General features: G+C 32.7%; 1 long non-coding RNA gene across 1 annotated transcript; it reads left to right on the forward strand.

The window, feature by feature from the left end:
- The first annotated feature begins 227 nt into the window (after positions 1–227).
- On the forward strand, positions 228–18,549 carry LOC116662109. The gene is made up of 3 exons (XR_004318092.1): positions 228–312; positions 8,669–8,674; positions 18,539–18,549. It is a non-coding gene; the product is annotated as an uncharacterized LOC116662109 (long non-coding RNA).
- The last annotated feature ends 1,048 nt before the right edge of the window (positions 18,550–19,597 follow it).

The following is a 19,597-nucleotide window of genomic DNA, read 5'->3' on the forward strand; positions in this document are numbered from 1 at the left end:
AGCTTTTTAGTTCGATACTTTGGATACCTTATATAACTAGAATCAAACAGTATTTGTCCTACTGTGACTGGCTTATTTCATTAAGCATAACATTCTCAAGGTTCACCCATGTTGTAGCATATAACAAGATTTCCTTCTGTTTTTATGGCTGAATAATAATCCATTGTACGTACTATATATGCATTTTCTTTATCCATTCATTCATAAGTACATTTAAGTCGTTTCCACTTCTTGGCTATTGTGAATAATGCTGCAATGAACATGGGAGTGCAAATATCTCTTCACGATCCTGATTTCAGTTGTTTTGGATAAGTAACCAGAAATGGGCTTGATGGATCATATGGCAGTTTAATCCTTATTTTTTGAGGATTCTCCATATTGTTTTCCAGAGAGACTAACATTCTGCATTCCCACCAACAGTATTACTAGGGTTCCAATTTCTCCACATCTTTGCAAACACTTTTTATTTTCTGTTTTTTTTTTTTACTGTATGTAATAACCATGGCAACAGGTGTAAGGTAATAACTCATTGTGGGTTTTATTTGGATTCCCTGGCGATTACTGATATTGAGCATTTTTTCATATACCTGTTGGCCATTTTATGTCTTCTTTGGAAAAAATATCTATTCAAATCCTTTGCCCATTTCTAAAATGGGGCTATTTAATTTTTGCTATTGAGTTGTAGGAGTTTCTTATATATTTTGGATATTAATCCCATATCATATATGTGTTTGCAAGTATTTTCTTCCATTTGTAGGTTACTTTTTCACTCTGTTAACTGTTTTCTTTTCTGTACAGAAGACTTTTAGTGGTCCTACTTGTCTATTTTGCTTTTATTGCATGTGATTTTGGTGTCAAGTTCAGGAAATCATTGCTTAGCCCAATATCCAGGTGCTTTTCTCCTAGGTTTCCTTCTAGGAGTTTTGTGATTACAGGTCTTACTTTTAAATCTTTAATCCATTTTGAGTTTATTTTTGTGTATGGTGTAATATGTGGGTCTAATTTCATTCTTTTGCATGTGGGAATGCAGTTTTCCCAGAGCCATTTGTTGAAGAGACTATTCTTTCCACATTGAGTACTTTTGGCATCCTTTTTGAAATCATTTGACTGTTTATGTGTGATTTATTTCTGGGCTCTCTATTCTTTTCCATTGGTCTATGTGTCTGCCTTTATTGCCACTACCATACTGGTTTGATTATTGTAGCTTTGCAATATGTTTTGAAATTGGAAAGTATGATGCCTCCAGCTTTGTTCTTCTTTCTCAAGATTGTTTTGGCCATTTGGAGTTCCATAGAAATGTTAGAATTGTTTTTCCTATGTCTGTAAAAGAATGCCATTGGGATTTTGATAGGAATTGCATTAAATCTATAGATTGCTTTTGGTAATTTAGGCATTTTTAACAATATTAATTCTTCAACCAATTAACATGAGATGTATTTCTACTTATATGCTTCTTTAATTTCAACAATGTTTTGTAGCTTTCATTATTTAACTCCTTTATCTCCTTGGTTAAGTTTATTCCTAAGTATTTTATTATTTTTGATGTTATTATAAATGGGAATGTTTTCTTAAGTTTATTTTTTGATTGTTCATTTTAGAGTATAGAAACAAAACTTATTTTTGTATGTTGTTTTTCTATCCTGCAACTTTACCGAATTCATTTATTATTTCTAAAAAAAAAATGTATGTAGAATCCTTAGGGTTTTCTACATATAAGATCATGTCATCTGTGAACAGAGGCAGTTTTACTTCTTTCTTTTTGATTTGAATAGATTTTTTTTTCCTTGCCTAATTGCTCCAGCTAGGACTTGCAAGAGTATGTTAAGTAGAAGGAAGGACTATATTAAATAGAAAGAATGAGAGTGGGCATCCCTGCCTTGTTCCTGATCTTAGAGAAAAAGTTATCAATTTTTTATGATTAAGTACAATGTTACCTATGGGCTTTTCATATATGGTCTTTATTATGTTGAGGTATTTCCCTTCTATTTTGTTTTTATCATGAAGAGGTGTTGAATTTTGTCAAATGCTTTTTATGCATCTATTGAGATATTCATGTGATGTTTATTTTTTTGCTCTTTTTATGTGGTGTATCATATTGATTTATTTTGTACAATGAACCATTCTTGCCACTCAGGGATAAATCTCACTTAGTCATGATGTATGATCCTTTTAATGTGCTCTCAAATTCAGTTTGTTACTATTTTGTTGAGGATTTTTTCATCTGTGTTTATCAATGATAGTGATTTGTGGATTGATTGATTCATTGTAGTGACTTTGTCTGGCTTTGGTACCAGGATAAGCCTGATCTCATAAATGAGTTTGGAAATGTCCTCTTCAATTTTTTGAAACAGTTTTAGATGAATTGGCTTAAATTTTTCTTTAAATATTTGTTAGAATTTATCAATGAATTGTTGACCAGAAACTATCTGGTCCTGGGCTTTTCTTTATTGGGAGATTTTTATTGCTGATTCAATATCTTCACTAGCTATAATCTGTTCAAATTTTCTATTTTTTTCATGACTCTAGCTTGCTAGGTTATATGTTTCTAGGAATTTATCCATTTCTCTTAGATTATCCAATTTGTTGGCACATAATTTTTCATAGTAGTGTCATAATCATTTCTATTTCTATGGCATCAGGTATAGTGTCTCCTCTTTCATTTCTTATTTTTGTTATATGAGTCTTCTATCTTAATTTTTTAGGTAGTCTAGGTAAGTGTTTGTAGATTTCATTCATTGTTTAAAGAAACCAACTCAGTTTTGGTGTGTTTTTTTTCTGTTTTATTTTTCTGATCTCCATTTTGTTTATTTCATTTCTAATAATTATTATTTCCTTCCTTCTGGTAACTTTAATCTTAATTTGTTCTTTTTCAAATTCCTTGAGGTGTAAAGCTAGATTTTTGAGATCCTTCTTCTTTTTTTTATCACTGTAAGCTTCCCTCTTAATACTGTTTTTCATGTTCTAGCATGTTATGCTTTTATTTTCTTTTGTTTCAAGATAATTTCTAACTTTTATTTTTATTTTTTCTTTAAATTAATGGGTGTTTAAGAGTTTGTTGCCTATTTCTCACATATTTGTGAATTTTCTAGTTTTCCTCATAGCATTGATTTCTAGTTTCATTCCATTGTGGTCAGAAAAATATACTTGATATGATTGCGGTGTTCTTAAATTTGTTAAGATTTATTCTGTGACCTAAAATGGTAACTCGCCTGGAGAATATTTTATGTGCACTTGAGAAAAATGTATGTTGCTGCTATTGTGTGGGATATTTTGAATATGTATCTGTTAGGTCTATTTGTTCTATAATGTTTTCCAAGTCCTCTTTCCATATTGATCTTCTGTCTAAATGTTCTATCTATTATTAAAAATGGGATATTAAAATCCTCCATTTTTATTGTGTTGCTCTCTATTGCTCACCTTAGTTCTGTTTTTTTCTTCCATTTTTCAGTTCTATTAGGTAGAATTGTTCCAATTTGACTGCACATATACAATATATGGCATGTAAATACATATACACGATATACTGCACATATGTTTTTAAATTTACTTGTATGTACTGTTCATTGTTTCTAAGAATGTTTAGAGCTTTACCTTTTTAAACTTACATAGTTATCAAAGGAATAAAGCCAATCACAAAATAAGAATTAATTCAAAAAGATACATACACCCCACTATTAACAGCAACATTATTTATAATTGCCAAGATATGGAAGCATCATAAGTGCACATCAATAGATGGATGGATAAAGAAGATGCAGCATACATATGTAGTGGAATACAACTCACCCATGAAAAAAAGGATATTTCACCATTTGCAGCCCTTCATTCACTTTTTTTTTTCCACTTCAAAAACCAGAATTTTATAACTGGTATAAATATTTCTATTGCATCAAAAGCAACAAAACACCTAGAAATAAACTTAACCAAGGAGGTTAACTATACTCTGAGAACTGTAAAACAGTGATGGAAAAAATTGAAGATGATACAAAGAAATTGAAATGTATCTTGTGCTCCTAGATTGGAAGAATCAATATTATCAAAATGGCCACACTACCCAAAGCAATCTACAGATCCAATGCAGCCCCTGTCAAAGTACTCAAACATTTTTCACAGAACTAGAACAAATGATTTCAAAATGTATATGGAACCATAAAAGACCCCAAACTGCCAAAGCAATCTTTTGTAGGTAATTTTTTTCCCTCTTTCTTCTTTTTGTTCTCTTTTCTTATGGTTTGATGACTAGACAAGTTCCTTTAACATTTGCTGTAAAGCTGGTTTGGTGGTGCTGAATTCTTTTAGCTTTTGTTTATCTGCAAAGCTTTTGATTTCTCCATCAAATATGAATGAGAGCCTTGCTGGATAGTGTTCTTGGCTGAAGGTTTTTCCCTTTCATCACTTTAAATATATCTTGCCACTCCTTTCTGGTTTGTAGAGTTTCTGCTGAAAAATCAGCTGATAACCTTATGGGAGGTCCCTTGTATGTTATTTGTTGCTTTTCTCTTGCTAATTTTAATATTTTCTCTTTATCCTTAATTTTTGTCAGTTTGTTGACTATGTGCCTTGGTGTGTTCCTCTCTGGGTTGATCCTGTGTGAAATTCTCTGCACTTCCTGAATTTGGGTGACTGTTTCCTTTCCCAAGTTGGGGAAGTTTTTGGTTATTATCTCTCCAAAACTTTTCTCCAAAGATTAATTAACACATCTATCACCTCAGATAATTACCATTTATTTTTGGTGAGAACACTTAAGATTCACTTTCTTAGCAACTTTTGAGTATTGTTAACTGTAGTCACCATGCTGTATGTTAGATTATCAGAATTTATTCATCTTCTAACTGAAAGTTTTTTACCCTTTGACCAACATCTCATTTCCTCTATGCCCCAGCCCCTAGCAATCATCAATCTACCTTTGATTCTATGAGCTCTGATTTATGATTTTGAGCTCTTCGTTAAAATTCTGATTTCATTCATGTGTTATTTCCTGATTTTGTTGAATTGTTTCTCTGTATTGTAGTTCACTGAGCTTCTTTAAAGCAACTACTCCAAATTCTTTATCATGCAATCTCAGATCTCCATTTCCTTGGGGTCATATACTATAAAATTATTGTGTTTCTTTCATGGTGTCATGTTTCCTTGATTTTTCAATGTTCCTTGAAGTCTTACATTGCTGTCTTCAGATATGAATGAGCAGTCACTTCCTCCAGTCTTTACTCACTGGCTTTGAAAGGCAAATATCTTTGTTCAATCCTGTTAGTGATTCTGAGACTTTCTCAGACCTTTTCTATGGATCAATCTACTCCACATTTCTTATTTCTTCTTGAGATGGAATTATTAAGATTATATGCCTTCTCTTGACCCTGCAAAGCCAGGCTGGATGCTGACAGCCTCCTGTTTGTTTTTCCAAGGGTGGTGCTGAATGCTCAAGTATGTATACTTTCTCTCAATCTTGCATATTTGGGCTGGCTTTCTGCACATGATCACTAGCCATCAACAAAGGCTTGCTCTCAGGGCTTGCTCTTACTGCCCTCACTGTGTAACTGGGGTGCACACAAGGAGCTGTTTTTTTTTTTTAATGACAGTGAGTGTGGGTGAACTGTGTGCAACTTGGGGAGTGGGGTCTGCAGGAGAAGCATCTCTAGTAGCTTGTGGGTAGGCTTCCTGAGGGATTCCGCAAATACGGTTATTAGGATCCACGTCTTTTTTACACTCTCCAAAATCCTTGACTGATAGTCTCCAAGACACTACTTGCCCACTTCCTCTCCAGTTATTCAGCCCACTTCAATTATCTCGGTGAGGGGAGAATAAAGTGAGTCTCTTTATCCGCATTCTACACTGCTGGAGAAGCCTGAATGCTTACTCATATGGTTTTAGTTTCCCCTGCGGGAAAAATTGCAGGCTTAAAGCACCTTTTTTAGCACTAAACTGTGTAACATTGGGTAGGAATTACTGGTATGGGTAAAGTAAAACTTGCCCTTTTACCCTCTTCAATGCACCTAATTTCAGATTTATTTTGCTACACCAGTGTGCTGGTACTTCTCTGCTGGACTCAAACTTTCAAAAGGCACTCTCATCCTTGGATAATTGTCTGTCAATGTTCTTTGTAGAGAAGACATTAGAAAACTCCTTTTTTGCCTTTTTTTTAATGTCACTCCTATATCCCTCAGTTCTTTTAATGTTTGCTTCATATAATTTGATGCTTTAGTGTTGGGAGCATTTATGTGGATAATTGCTATGTCTTCCAGGTGAATTAACTCTTTTATCATTATATAATATCCTTCTTTATATCTTGTGACAATTTTTGACTCAAAGTCTATTTTGTCTGATATAAATATAGCCACAATTGCTCTCTGTTATTTACCATTTGAATGGACTCTCTTTTTTCCACCGTTTTACTTTCAGCCTATATGTGACTTTAAATCTAAAGGGAATCTCTTACAAACAGTAGTTGGATCATATTTTATTATCCTTCATCTACTTTATGTCTTTTGATTAAGAGTTTAATCCATTTACATTTAAAGTATTAATAATAGGAAAGGATTTACCATTGCCATTGCCATTTTGTTTATTGTTTCCTGTCTGTCTTATAGGTTTTTTTGTTTGTTTGTTTGTTTTTCTTTTTTTGTCTCTCCTTAACTCTTCTAGCTTCTTTTGTGATACATTGCTTTTTTGTAGTGAAATGCATTGATTACTTTCTCATTCTTTTAAAAAAATATTTAAAATTGAAGTATATTTGTTTTACAATCTTGTGTTAGTTTCAGGTGAACAGCAAATTGATTCATATATATATATATAGTCTCCAAGACGCTACCTGCCCATCTCCTCTCCAGTTATTCAGCCCACTTCAATTATCTGGGTGAAGGGAAAATAAAGTGAGAATATATATATATATACACACATACATACACACTCAATATATATATATTCTTTTTCAGATTCTTTTCCATTAAAAATTACTAAAATATATTGAATATAGTTCCCTGTGCACACAGTATAAACTTATTGTTTATCTATTTTATATATAGTAGTGTGTATATGTTAATTCCAAACTTCTAATTTATCCCTCCTCCCCCATTCCCCTTTGGTAATCATAAGTTTATTTTATATGTCTGTGAGTCTTTCTGGTTTGCAAGCAAGTTTATTTGTGTCTTTTTTTAGATTCCACATATAAGTGATATCATATGATATTTGTCTTTGCCTGACTTACTTCACTCAATATGATAATCTCTAGGTCCATCCATGTTGCTGCAAAAGGCATTATTTCATTCTTTTTATGGATGAGTAGTATGCCATTGTATACGTGTGTGTGTGTCTGTATGTGTGTGTGCATGTATATATATTGCATCTTCTTTATCCATTCATCTGCCAATGGACATTTAGATTGTTTCTATGTCTTGACTATTGTAAATAGTGCTGCCATGAACATTTCAGTGCATATATCTTTTTGACTTAGTGTTTTCTCTGGATATAAGCCCAGGAGTAGGACTGCTAGATCATATGGTATCTCTATTTTTAGTTTTTCAAGGGACATCCATACTGTTCTCGATAGTGGCTGCACCTATTTACATTCCCACCAACAATGTAGGAGGGTCTCTTTGTCTCCACACCCTCTCCAGCATTTATTACTTGTAGATTTTTTAATGATGGCCATTCTGACTGGTGTGAGGTGATACCTCGTAGTTTTGATTTGCATTTCTCTAATAATTAGTGATGTTGAGCATCTTTTCATGTGCCTGTTGGCCATCTGGATGTCTTCTTTAGAGAGGTGTCTATTTAGGTCTTTTTGTCTTTTTTTTTATTAGGTTGCTTTTTGCTTTTTAATATTAAGCTGTATAAGCTGTTTGTATATTTTGGAAATTAGTCCCTTGTCAGTCACATTATTTACAAATATTTTCTCCCATTCTGTAGGTTGTCTTTTAATTTTGCTTATAGTATCCTTAGCTGTGCAAAAGCTTTTAAGTTTAATTATGTCTCATTTGTTTATTTTAGCTTTTATTTCCATTCTCTAGGAGACAGATCCAAAAAAATATTGCTGTGATTTATGTCAAAGAGTATTCTGCCTATGTTTTTCTCCATAGAGTATCTGTTATTACATTGAAGTCTTTAATACATTTTGATTTTTTTATATGATGTTAGAGAATTTTCTAATTTCATTCTTTTACATGTAGCTATCCAGTTTTACCAACAATACTTATTGAGGAGACTATCTTTTCTCCATTGTATATTCTTGCTTCATTTACTGTAGATTAATTGACGAGAAGTGTGTGGGTTTATTTTTTGGCTTTCTGTTCTGTTCCAGTGATCCATGTGTCTGTTTTTGTGCCAGTACCATACTGTTTTGACTACTGTAGCTTTGCAGCATAGTCTTAAGTCAAGGAGCATGATTCCTACAGCTCCATTCTTCTTTCTCAAGATTGTTTTTGCTATTCAAGGTCTTTTGTGTTTCCATAGAAATTTAAATTTTTTGTTCTAATTCTTTGAAAAATGCTATTGGTAATTTGATAGGGATTGCAATCAATCTGTACATTGCCTTGAGTAGTATGGCTATTTTAACAGTATTGATTCTTCCAGTCTAAGAACATGATATATCTTTCCATGTGTTTGTGTTGTCTTCAGTTTCTTTCATCAGCATCTTACAATTTTCAGAGTATAGTTCTTTTGCTTCCTTAAGTAGATTTATGTTTAGGTATTTTATTCTTTTTGATGCAATGGTAAATGGGATTGTTTCCTTAATTTGTTTTTCCAATATTTTGTTGTTAGTGTATAGAAATGCAACAGATTTCTATACATTAATTTTGTATCCTGCTACTTTACCAAATTCATTGATTAGCTCTAGTAGTTTTCTGGTACTGTCTTTGGAATTTTCTAAGTATAGTATCATGTCATTTGTAAACAGCGATAGTTTTACATCTTCTTTTCCAATTTGGATTTATTTTATTTCTTTTTATTCTCTGATTGCTGCTCCAAAACTATGTTGAATGAAAGTGGCAAGAGTGGGCATCCTTGTCTTATTCCTGATCTTAGAGGAAATGCTTTCATTTTTTCACCATTGAGTGTGATGTTAGCTGTGAGTTTTTCATATATGGCCTTTATTATGTTGAGGTATGTTCCCTCTATGCCCACTTTCTGGAGAGTTATAATCATAAACGGATGTTGAATTTTACCAAAGTCTTTTCTGCATCTATTGAGATGGTCATGTGTATTTTATTCTTCGATTTGTTAATGTGGTGTATCACATTGATTGATTTGCAGATATTGAAAAATCCTTGTATCCCTGGGATAAACCCCACTTTATCATGGTGTATGATCCTTTTAACGTATTGTTGGATTTGATTTGTTAGCATTTGGTTGAGGATTTTTGCATCTATGTTTATCAGTGATATTCACCTGCATTTTTCTTTTTTGTAATATCTGTGTCTGGTTTAGGTATCAAGGTGATGGTGGCCTCATAGAATGAGTTCATAAGTGTTCCTTCCTCTGCAATTTTTTGGAATAGTTTCAGGATAGGTGTTGACTCTTTTCTAAGTGTTTGGTAGAATTTACCTGTAGAGACATCTGGTCTTGGACTTTTGTTTGTTGGGAATTTTAAAATTACTGTTTCAATTTCAGTACTAGTAATTGATCTGTTCATATTTTCTTATTCTTCCTAGCTCAGTATTGGGAGATTGTACCTTTCTATGAATGTGTCCATTTCTTCTATATTGTCCATTTTATTGGCATATAGTCACTTGTAGTAGCCTCTTATGATCCTTTGTATTTCTGTGGTGTTGGTTGTAACTTCTCCTTTTTCACTTCTGATTTTATTGTTTTGGGCCCTCCTTTTTTCTTTCTGGCTAAAGGTTTATCAATTTTGTTTACCCCAGCTACCTTTTCTTGGGACTTCTGAAACCTTTTTCGGGAGGAAGAGACTTCTCTGGATCTGTGCATAAAATTTCTTAATAGAGAGGTTTGCCAGTTTCTTTTCCTGGAGTTTTAATCTCTGCTCCCTTTTCTTCTGTCTGTTATCTGCTGATTATCTGGAGCTACTACAAGCCACCTAGATCTCTAATGTTCTCAACATCTCCCAGGTTTCTAGAGTTTGTTGATTCCCATCTGTACTCCATTCACTCAAGTAGCTCCCTTGAATCCACAACATTGGATGCATGTTTCACTTTTCTCTATCCCCACAAGGGAGGGGCTGCTGAGCTGCACTGGCCTCTTTCTAATATAGTATATGTCCTCTGGACCAGCAGCAAGCCACCCCCACTTTTCCTTGTTCTCAGTGGTCCCCAGGCATCTAAACTATGCTGGTTCCACCAGTACTCTGAATGAGGCAAAAGAGAAACCACTTTTTAAAAGGGTGACCTTTTAGTTATTTTTAGCTTTGTGCTCACCTGGGGTCCTGCTGCTTCCTGAATCCAGAATTCTCATTAGGGCATTTTTGTCCATATATTATTGTTTAAACAGTGTATCTGTGGAGAAACAAGATAAGGTACTTACTATTCTGCCATATTTCTCTGATGATCTAGAACTTTACCATTTTTTCAGTAGCTTCCATAGCCAATTTAATTTTGTGCACAAGGGATTAAAAAAATTTTAAGTATCAACCTATATAGCCTCCTTTTTCATACAGCACCCAAAAGTGAATCAGTATATTCAGCCATTAAAAAAATAAGCTGATCTTTAAATGGCCAAATTGGATAACTGAGAAAAATAAAAAACTAGACAAAGCTAAACAAAAAAATTAACATATTTAATTAACTTGGAAGTGGCTACTTCTATATATTTTTTAATTTGTATCAAACTACTATATGTACCAAGTTTTGAGAGTCAAATAGTTGGTTGACCGTACATTTCAGTTTGCCTGAGACAATCCTGGCTTACACCTCTTGTTCCAACCTAATGCAAAAACACTTTATTTTATTTTCTACATTGTTCTTTTACAATGATAAATGACACAGCTATATGAACAATAAGGCTAATAATGAAAAATGAGTCTCCTGTCCCACCTCTCCTCATTCCTGTTTCTCAGCTCCCCAAAGCAATGGCTTTTAATACTGTCACATGTTTTTGGTATATACTTCAGTGTATATCAAGTACCTTATTATTTGGTATATATCAAATAATATTTACATTGTCATTAATTGATACATTAACGTTAAGCATTATGTGTTGAATTTGTTCCATGAACAACTTGCCATTAACTTTCTCATACCACTTCCCTATATCACACATACTTCTTCCCTCATGTTTCTAATGTAGATATATCAAAATTTAGGGCTAAAGCAATATTTAAAATGTTCATATAATTATAACTGCAAATACTTTTCTCACTGAGACAAGTGATCTTTAATGATTTCATTTCCTTTCTTACATAATACCTTTCCCATATAAATATATATACCCAGGGTTATGACTTACTGTTTTTGGCTTAGCTTTTATTTTTAATTTAACTATTCCCAAATTCATAAAAATATTAAAAATAGAATTCTTATATATTACCAAGTTCTGTCCTATCCTAAGCATTTTGCATATATTAACTTAGTCCTCACAATAGACCTTCAAAGCAAACACACATAGTATACAGTAAAAAATTATTGCTTAGTTTTCATTATTTTTAACTTAAAAAAGCACATTATGCTATTATGCAACATTTTTAAGCTTATTTTTTTGTTGATATTAAATTGGAAATATTTATCCATATCGATGCAGGTAACTCTGTTTCTTTCTCTTGACTACTGTATAATATTCCATTGTGTGAATAAACCATAATTTATTTACCCATTCATCTGTTGATGAGTATTTGCATTATTTCAAGAGAGTTTTGATGTTATAAACAATCTTGTGCTATGAACAATCTTGTTCATGTCTTTTGCTTAAGATATGTAGGAGTTTCTCTTAAGTCTACAACAATGAGTGAAAATACTAGCTCATATAGCATATGAATATTCAATTTATAAGATAATAATAAATGTTTTTCCAATGTGACCAATTTGCTTTACAATTTTACCAGCAATTTGTGTGACACACTTTTTGAGCCACATTTTCTGCAACATTGAATATTATGAGATTTCTCTTAGTTATCTGTAGGTTAAATGCATATGTTTTATATATTAAAATGTTTATTTTCAATTTTTGGTATTTTTTATATGATTTTCTCGTAGTTCTATGAAGATATTATATATTTGGGATTTTGTAGTAGGCTGAAATTCATGAATTTTCATTGTTTTCTCAAATTTTTCTCTTTTCTCTTTTTTGTGTCTTGATCTTTAAAGATGAAACCTTTTCTCAAATGTACTGTGAACCTTTATTATCTACTTATAGTTAAGTCTAGTGCACCAAAAACCTAATCAAAAGCTCCATGTGCTTGAGCAGGACCTGTGTATAAGCAGGCCTCACCCTAATTCAACTTAGTACAAACCTGGCCATTTCACCAAAGGTTCAGTTTCTTCAGAGATGAATCTTTAATTTCCTACCTTTGAAACTGCAGTCCTCACTGTCAATGTTCTGGGAACCAAATAGGGACTTGGCATTTCACTATTCAATGTGTTGACTTCACTGAATGCATATTTCAGTACAGCATCACACTCCTCTGTTCCACAGTGTCTGGTCTGGTGTCCCTGACTTCAGAGCCTCTGTGATTCTGTTGTTGTAAGAATGAGGAAGGAGGCCTGCAAGTTTAATGGCTCCATAAGCAGTTTTCAAACTCTCTCCCTGTTTGATCTTTTGTCTCAGCCTGGTTTCTGAAGTAACTGATGCCTCCCGTTTTGAAATTTTTTTGGAATTATTTAGCCCAAGTTTATTGGGATCTGATTGGTATTTCCCTCTGAACGTCCTTAGAACCTAGATTTGTCCCATCTCATAAGTCATTACCACTCGTGTGTCCATCTTATATCCTTCTCAAATGTGTGGACATCTCTTATTTACTAACTGTTATTATCTTTCTCATTACTTTTATGGTGTGACCATATTGTCTTAAAATCATATTTTTGCCATTTTATTGGGTTTTCTGGAAGCAGCAGAAAATTAACACCATCTCACATGTTTAATCAGAAAATAAAAATCAATTAGTTCTTCAATTTGTACTATATTAGACTATGGCCAACACAGAATTCTGTATATGACTGCCTTGATAACTGCTGATAACTGTACAACTGCTCAGATTATGAAATGATTGATGTGATTAATTATAGTGATAGTGTAAATAAAAGGATCCACCTTCACATTATTTCCTCATTTGAAGCTATCTGTATAATGACATTGTATTGTAGTATGGGTCACATCTATTGTTACTACAGATATCCAAAATAAATCATCTCTACTTGATTCAGCCTTGACATATAGACATGATTTTAGTTTTATTTTTTTGAACAGATTTGACAAAAATATAATTTCACTCTCCAGCTGAATACTAAGCTCTTATACACCCTCATCAGATTCTAATATTACCAAATAAAGTACATTTTAATCCCTTCTAGTACAATGCAAGAAAAGTAGCAATTACAGGTAATTTTTGAGTTATGCAAATGGCTAAAAATTACTTTATTGCTCTTCATATTAAAAGAAGAAACCTGATTTACAAAAGGCATTTTTCAAGCCTCTGTGCCTAGTACATTATCAAACTTTCAAGAGAACATTTTCACTGAAATGAACAAGTTAACCTTATCTATTACTATATTTTTTAAATTGTGTTTAAATAGTACTAGTAAATAATTTTTAAAATAAGTGTTCAGTTGGTACTTGAATGCAATTTCTATGGTTTTCTAAAGAAAGAGTAAAATTAGGAACTAAAAATGACTAATCTTTTTTCTCACCTTTCTATGATCATAATAACTTAAGGAAGTTAATTAGCTGCATTTTTTTACTTGTCTCAATATCTGTCGTCCCTGGTTCATCATGTAAATATAAGATGTGGGAACATTATCAATAAAAGTGCTCTTTGATAATGATTTATATATTTTCTGAAATTTGAACAAATAATAGCATCATTAAAATAGTAAAATAACTAGACTCTTCAATTATCTGAGAACTCTAAAGGGAAAATTTAATTATGGTGTTGTAATGGTTTATTCTATGTGTCAACTTGGCTGGGCAACAGTACCCAGATATACAGTTAAATATTATTCGGAACATTTCTGTGAAGGTTTTTTTTTTTTAAGAGATTAATAATGCATCAAGGATTTTTAGTAAAACAGATTACCCTCCATAATATGGGTAGACTTCATATAATCTGTTGAAGGTCTAAATAGAACAAAGACTGACCTCTCCCAAGCGAGGGAGAACTCTACTAGCAGACTGCCTTTGGACTCGAACTGTGGCTCTTCACTGTGTCTGCAAATGTGTATGTCTGTGCGTATGCATCCTTTTGGTTGTGCTTCTTCAGAGAACCCTGACTAATATAGGTGTCTTCTATGGAAAGTTACTTGACCTCTCTGAGCTTCTGTCTACTTGGTTATAAAATGGAGCAAACAACCCTTAACTTGCAGGGTAGCTGTGAGAACAAGATGAGATATATATGGGTACACCTTATTAAACCATAAAGGACTATTTTGTCTCTTCTTACGTTTTTTAGGTTACTAGGGGATATGTGAGTTGCAGTTTTTGCTAATACTACCACTAGTTCACACAAGAGTACAGCTCATTAGAACATTATTGAGGCTTTTCTGGTATATCAGACGAGGACTTTCATTTAGCTATTACCTCAGTACCCTAGGATTCCCTGGGATTTCCCTGTTGCATTGCAGCAAAATAATACCCCAAATTAAGAGGTGAACTGTGACACAAACAGAGCAATGTCCAAATTATAGTATAATAATGGGGCATGAGTTACTAAATCACTTGTTAATTATCTGAAAGACATAGGGTAGTCTTGAAAGTTGGTCAGAACTAGGAATGAACAGATCCAAATCACGTGTAGAAAATGCTTCTACATCACTACTCTAATTTTAAACTGTGGTATAAGTTGAAGAAAGAGTAGTGATTTAGATTCAAAAAACCTGAAGTTGAACTGGCTCTCCATTTACTAGCTGTGCGATTTGGGGCAAGAAATTTTATCTCTTGGAACAATAGTTTTCTCAATTGGATGACCAGTGATCAAAAAATGAGATGAGATTTTCTTCAGCACCTAATAGTACAATGCACATAGTAAATAACCAATATATGTTTCTTGACATTACAAAAAAAAATTGAATTTTTTACAAATATAATATATGTTCACTTTAATAAATATATAAAAACATATGAGGATGTATAAATATTATCCATCACCTCCAAAAAGATTTCTTATGTCTCCTTGCTTTTTGTTTTTTTGTGACAAGACATCTTACCACAGATGTGTTCATTTCTTTGCTCGTGGTGATGGTATCATGAGTGTGTGTGTATGTCCAAACTCATCAAAATATATGCATTAAAGATGTTCATTTTTTGTATATTAAGTATACCTTAATAAAGCTGAAAAGCATAAAATAAAATAAAGAATATATTCTCTCTAATCTCATCTCTTCTCAGATAAGCCATCTTAATAGCTTTTTTCCCTCTGTTTTCATTCACATATGTACAAATATGTGCACGTGCAATGTTTTAAATTTTGTTTTGACAAAAGTGCAATTATATTATATGCATTATTTTCCTTAAACATGTGAACACTGACATTTTTCTATGTCAATACATGTAGAAATCACCTTTCTTTTCAATAAGTGAATCATATAGATGCACTTCATTATATCCAACTACACAATCTGTATTTCTTCCTGGCTGCTATATTGCCCCAAAACCCCGACAATAGTGGCCCCTGGTGTGGGTTTTGTGCTTTAGAGGGCCTCAGTCTATAACTCCTTCAGCAGCTCCACTGCCACAGAATGAAGAGCCTGTGGGGTCAACGGGAGGTTCCCACCAAAACTTCGAGACTTCCTTTTAGATTAGACTTTGTTATCTAGAATTCCAAAATTCTCTTCTCAACTGCCCTGACCTCTCTTCCAGTCTTGCCCAAAACTCTACATTAAATCTGCTCTCCCACTGTACACACCACTATGTGAAATGGTATTCAAGGAACAACTGCTTGCAGAGGTTGCAAATGGGCTGTAAGTGAAGGCTTGGAAATTCCTACGCATATACACAAGGTTTCTTTTGAGTGGCAAAAAGCTGTGTCTAATAAGAGAAGGGTAGTGGGCCAGAGACCAGATCACTTAACAGTAACTCTTCCTACACTTCTATTTTCTGGTGCAGAATTCTGAGGAATTCAAAAATTTTATATTCATACCTGAACTTTCAGGTCATTTGAAAGTATACTTGCTTTTCAAGGAAAGTGAATAAAAAGTTTTATTTAACATTTTATTAGTCATTTAAGTATTAAGTCATGGTATGTCAGCAGTCATTTTGTACTCTTGCATGGATCCCCAGAAATATTAGAAGCATGCTTATATAACTAAAATAGTCTTGTATTGTACATGTAATCTTACCAGATTCTACACTGAAGGGCAAAAATTCGTCTCCCACTTTGTGTTTGTTATAGATACTAGCATAAAATCTTCCATATAGCAGATACTTCATAAATGTTTGCCGAAATAAATTAGTGAATGAATGCTCTTTCCTAGTACCTATTATACTGGTTGGAACCCAATAGACATTCAATATATATTGCTGAGTTTGCAAGTGAGCCTATGCTTTTCCATTGTATGAGGTTTTTTCTTTTGCTTAAGCATGAATACATTAAGCAAAAAGGTATATTCCAATATCTCCTTTGGATGCATTAAGAAAACCAATTTTAAATGATGGAGATACATTATTCTCTCAGAATTAATTTAAAATTATATTTAATTTTAAATGCTAAATTAATCTTTTGGATGAAGAATTTACACCTTTGGCTGTACAGCATAACTGAAGTTATGCTTTCCAAGTTGACTAACAGAGCAATAAATCAAAGTATCTTAACATACATAGAGTAAGTTCCCACTGTGTTGAATCAACATACCATCTCCAGCTTGTAATTTCACTAAAAATAGTCTACTCTTATAAGTTTGAGAGTTACAATCATTAAGAAAAGAAAAAAAATCCATAATCACCATCTTAGGCTATTTTGCATAACCTTGCTGATTAACAATGGAATAAAGAAAGCCCAACAAATAATTTAAGATATATTTGGATCTTTGCTTATTTAATTAGTTTAAGGAAAAAGCAAAAAATAAATAAAAGTAGTTTATTTTTAAATGCCTCATTGTAATTTCCATAAATAATGAGAGCAATAGTTGACCCTAACAATGGAAAAGGGTATACATCCAGATGCCATATTTCAAAAGTGTACCTTTAATTGGCACCTGTGAAGATATGTCATCACTTTTTTAGTCCACATCTTCTATTAAAGCTGGACTCACTTAGTTGGGAGGGTATAGCTCAAGTGGTAGAGCTCATGGTTAGCATGCATGAGGTCCTGGGTTCAATCCCCAGTACCTCCTCCAAGAATAAATAAACCTAATTATCTCCCCCCAGCAAAACGAAACAATTTTTTTTTTTAAAAGCTGGACTCACTTGGACAATGAATAGATAACTGGGAATTCAAAAACGAAAACAAGTTTTCGAGAACACATAAAAATAAAGCAAACTCAGGTATAAGAACTTTTGCTATCACATGAAGAAAGAAAACTGGGAAATTTCTGACATCTCTTGCTACTCACCACCTCCTTCTGTGAAGCTTGTTCACCTTTCATCATGTTTCCTCTCCTATCAAATTGCTTTCCCATAGAAGAGATAAACTACTCTGTAAAATCTAAGTGTCTATTGCTACTGTTGTAAGAGTAGGAAAGTAAATAGGCCCTCACTATGTGTATACAAGGACTGCTACATCTCATAGCCTTTTAGCTATGTCAAGAAATTCAAAAATAAAACCACTGATTTCTTTACTGCCTTTCATGCCTAACTCACTGTACTCATTGTCACTTAACAGAATATCTCTTATGGGAATTCCAATGCCCAAATGAACCAGATATTGTAATTATCTGACAAAGATTTGTAAGAAGCTATCAAAAAAAATGCTTCAATAAACAATTAGAAACTCTTGAAAAAGTGAAAAAAAAATCTCAGCATGAAAATAAAAGTTATAAAAAAGATACAAAGGGAAATTTTAGAACTGAAAATTCAATAATCAAAATTAAAAAAAAAAAACAGAAAAACCTCAAAGTATGATCTCAATAGTCAAGTGGACGGAAGATAAAATCAGTGAACTTAATACAGATCAATAAAGAGAAAACAGACTGAAAAAACAATGAACAGTCTTAAGGTTCTGGGGGTCAATAACAAAAAGCTAACAATATCACTGGAGTCCCTAAAGAAGAGAAGAGAGAAACCATTTCTGAAAAAATATTTGAAGAAATAATATCAGAAAAAATACCAAATTAGGCAAAAGATAGAAAGCTACAGATTCAAGAAGCAGAGTAAACCCCAAAAGGATAAATCCAAAGAACTCCATGCAAGCAGACATCATACTTCAACTTCTGAAGACTGAAGAAAAATAAAAAACTTTAAATGTAACCAGGGAGAGACAGTATATTACACATAGAAAACACTAATTTAGATGGAAGTGGATTTTCATTGGAAACTATGGAGACCAGAAAGAGGTAGAACATTGTTTTTCAATCACTGGAAGAAAAGAACTGTCAACCATGAATTCTTTTTTTTTTCTTTTGTGGAGGAGGTAACTATGTTTGTTTATTATTTATTTATTTATTTATTTACTTACTTACTTATTTTAATGGAAGTACTGGGGATTGAACCCAGGACCTTGTGCATGCTAAGCATGCACTCTACCACTGAGCTATACCTTCCCCCTCCATGAATTCTATATCCATTAAAAATACCATTAAGGAGAAAATAAATTGAAATAAGTCATTTTCAATGAAGGAAAACTAAGAATTTGTTGGCAGCAAACCTGTCCTTAAAAAATGGCTAAATGAAACTAAACAGAAAGGACATGATAACAGAAGAAGTTCTGGAACTATAGAAGAGAAAAAAAGAAATTGGATTGGTAAAAGCAAGTAACTGTAAAATAGGTAAATGTAGTAAGTTATTTTTCTCATGATACTCTTAAATCATACTTCATTGAGTCAAAACAGAAATTATAGCACCATCTGATAAGGTGTTCAGCATAAATTTAGAGGAAATATTTAAGATAAATTAATTTAAAAATTGGAGAGTGTCAAAGTACATCAATAGAAATAGCATTTCTATATTTCACTCAAAGTGGTAAGATGTCAATGTTGGTAGATTGTGATGAGTTAAATGAGTATATTGTAATAATTGGAGAAGCCATTTAGAAAATCATATAAAACAATATACTCTAAAATGCTATAAACAAATCAAGATGGTATCTTAAAAATGTTCCTGTAACTCACAGGAAATCAAGAAAAGAATACTTGAAGGATAAGAAATAAGAGAAACAGAAATAAAGCAATAAACTTGCAGCTTTGAGTCTTACTATACCAGTAATTATATTACATCTAAGTGTTTTAAAAGCACCAGTTAAAAGACAGAAATTTGCAAAGTGGATGAGTAAAAACAAAACAAAACAATCTTTTACATGAAAGTCACTTCAAGTACAAAAATAAAAGGTTTAAAGTAAAATGATTAAAAATAA

This window comes from Camelus ferus, chromosome X (genome assembly GCF_009834535.1).
Source record: "Camelus ferus isolate YT-003-E chromosome X, BCGSAC_Cfer_1.0, whole genome shotgun sequence".
NCBI lineage: Eukaryota > Metazoa > Chordata > Mammalia > Artiodactyla > Camelidae > Camelus > Camelus ferus.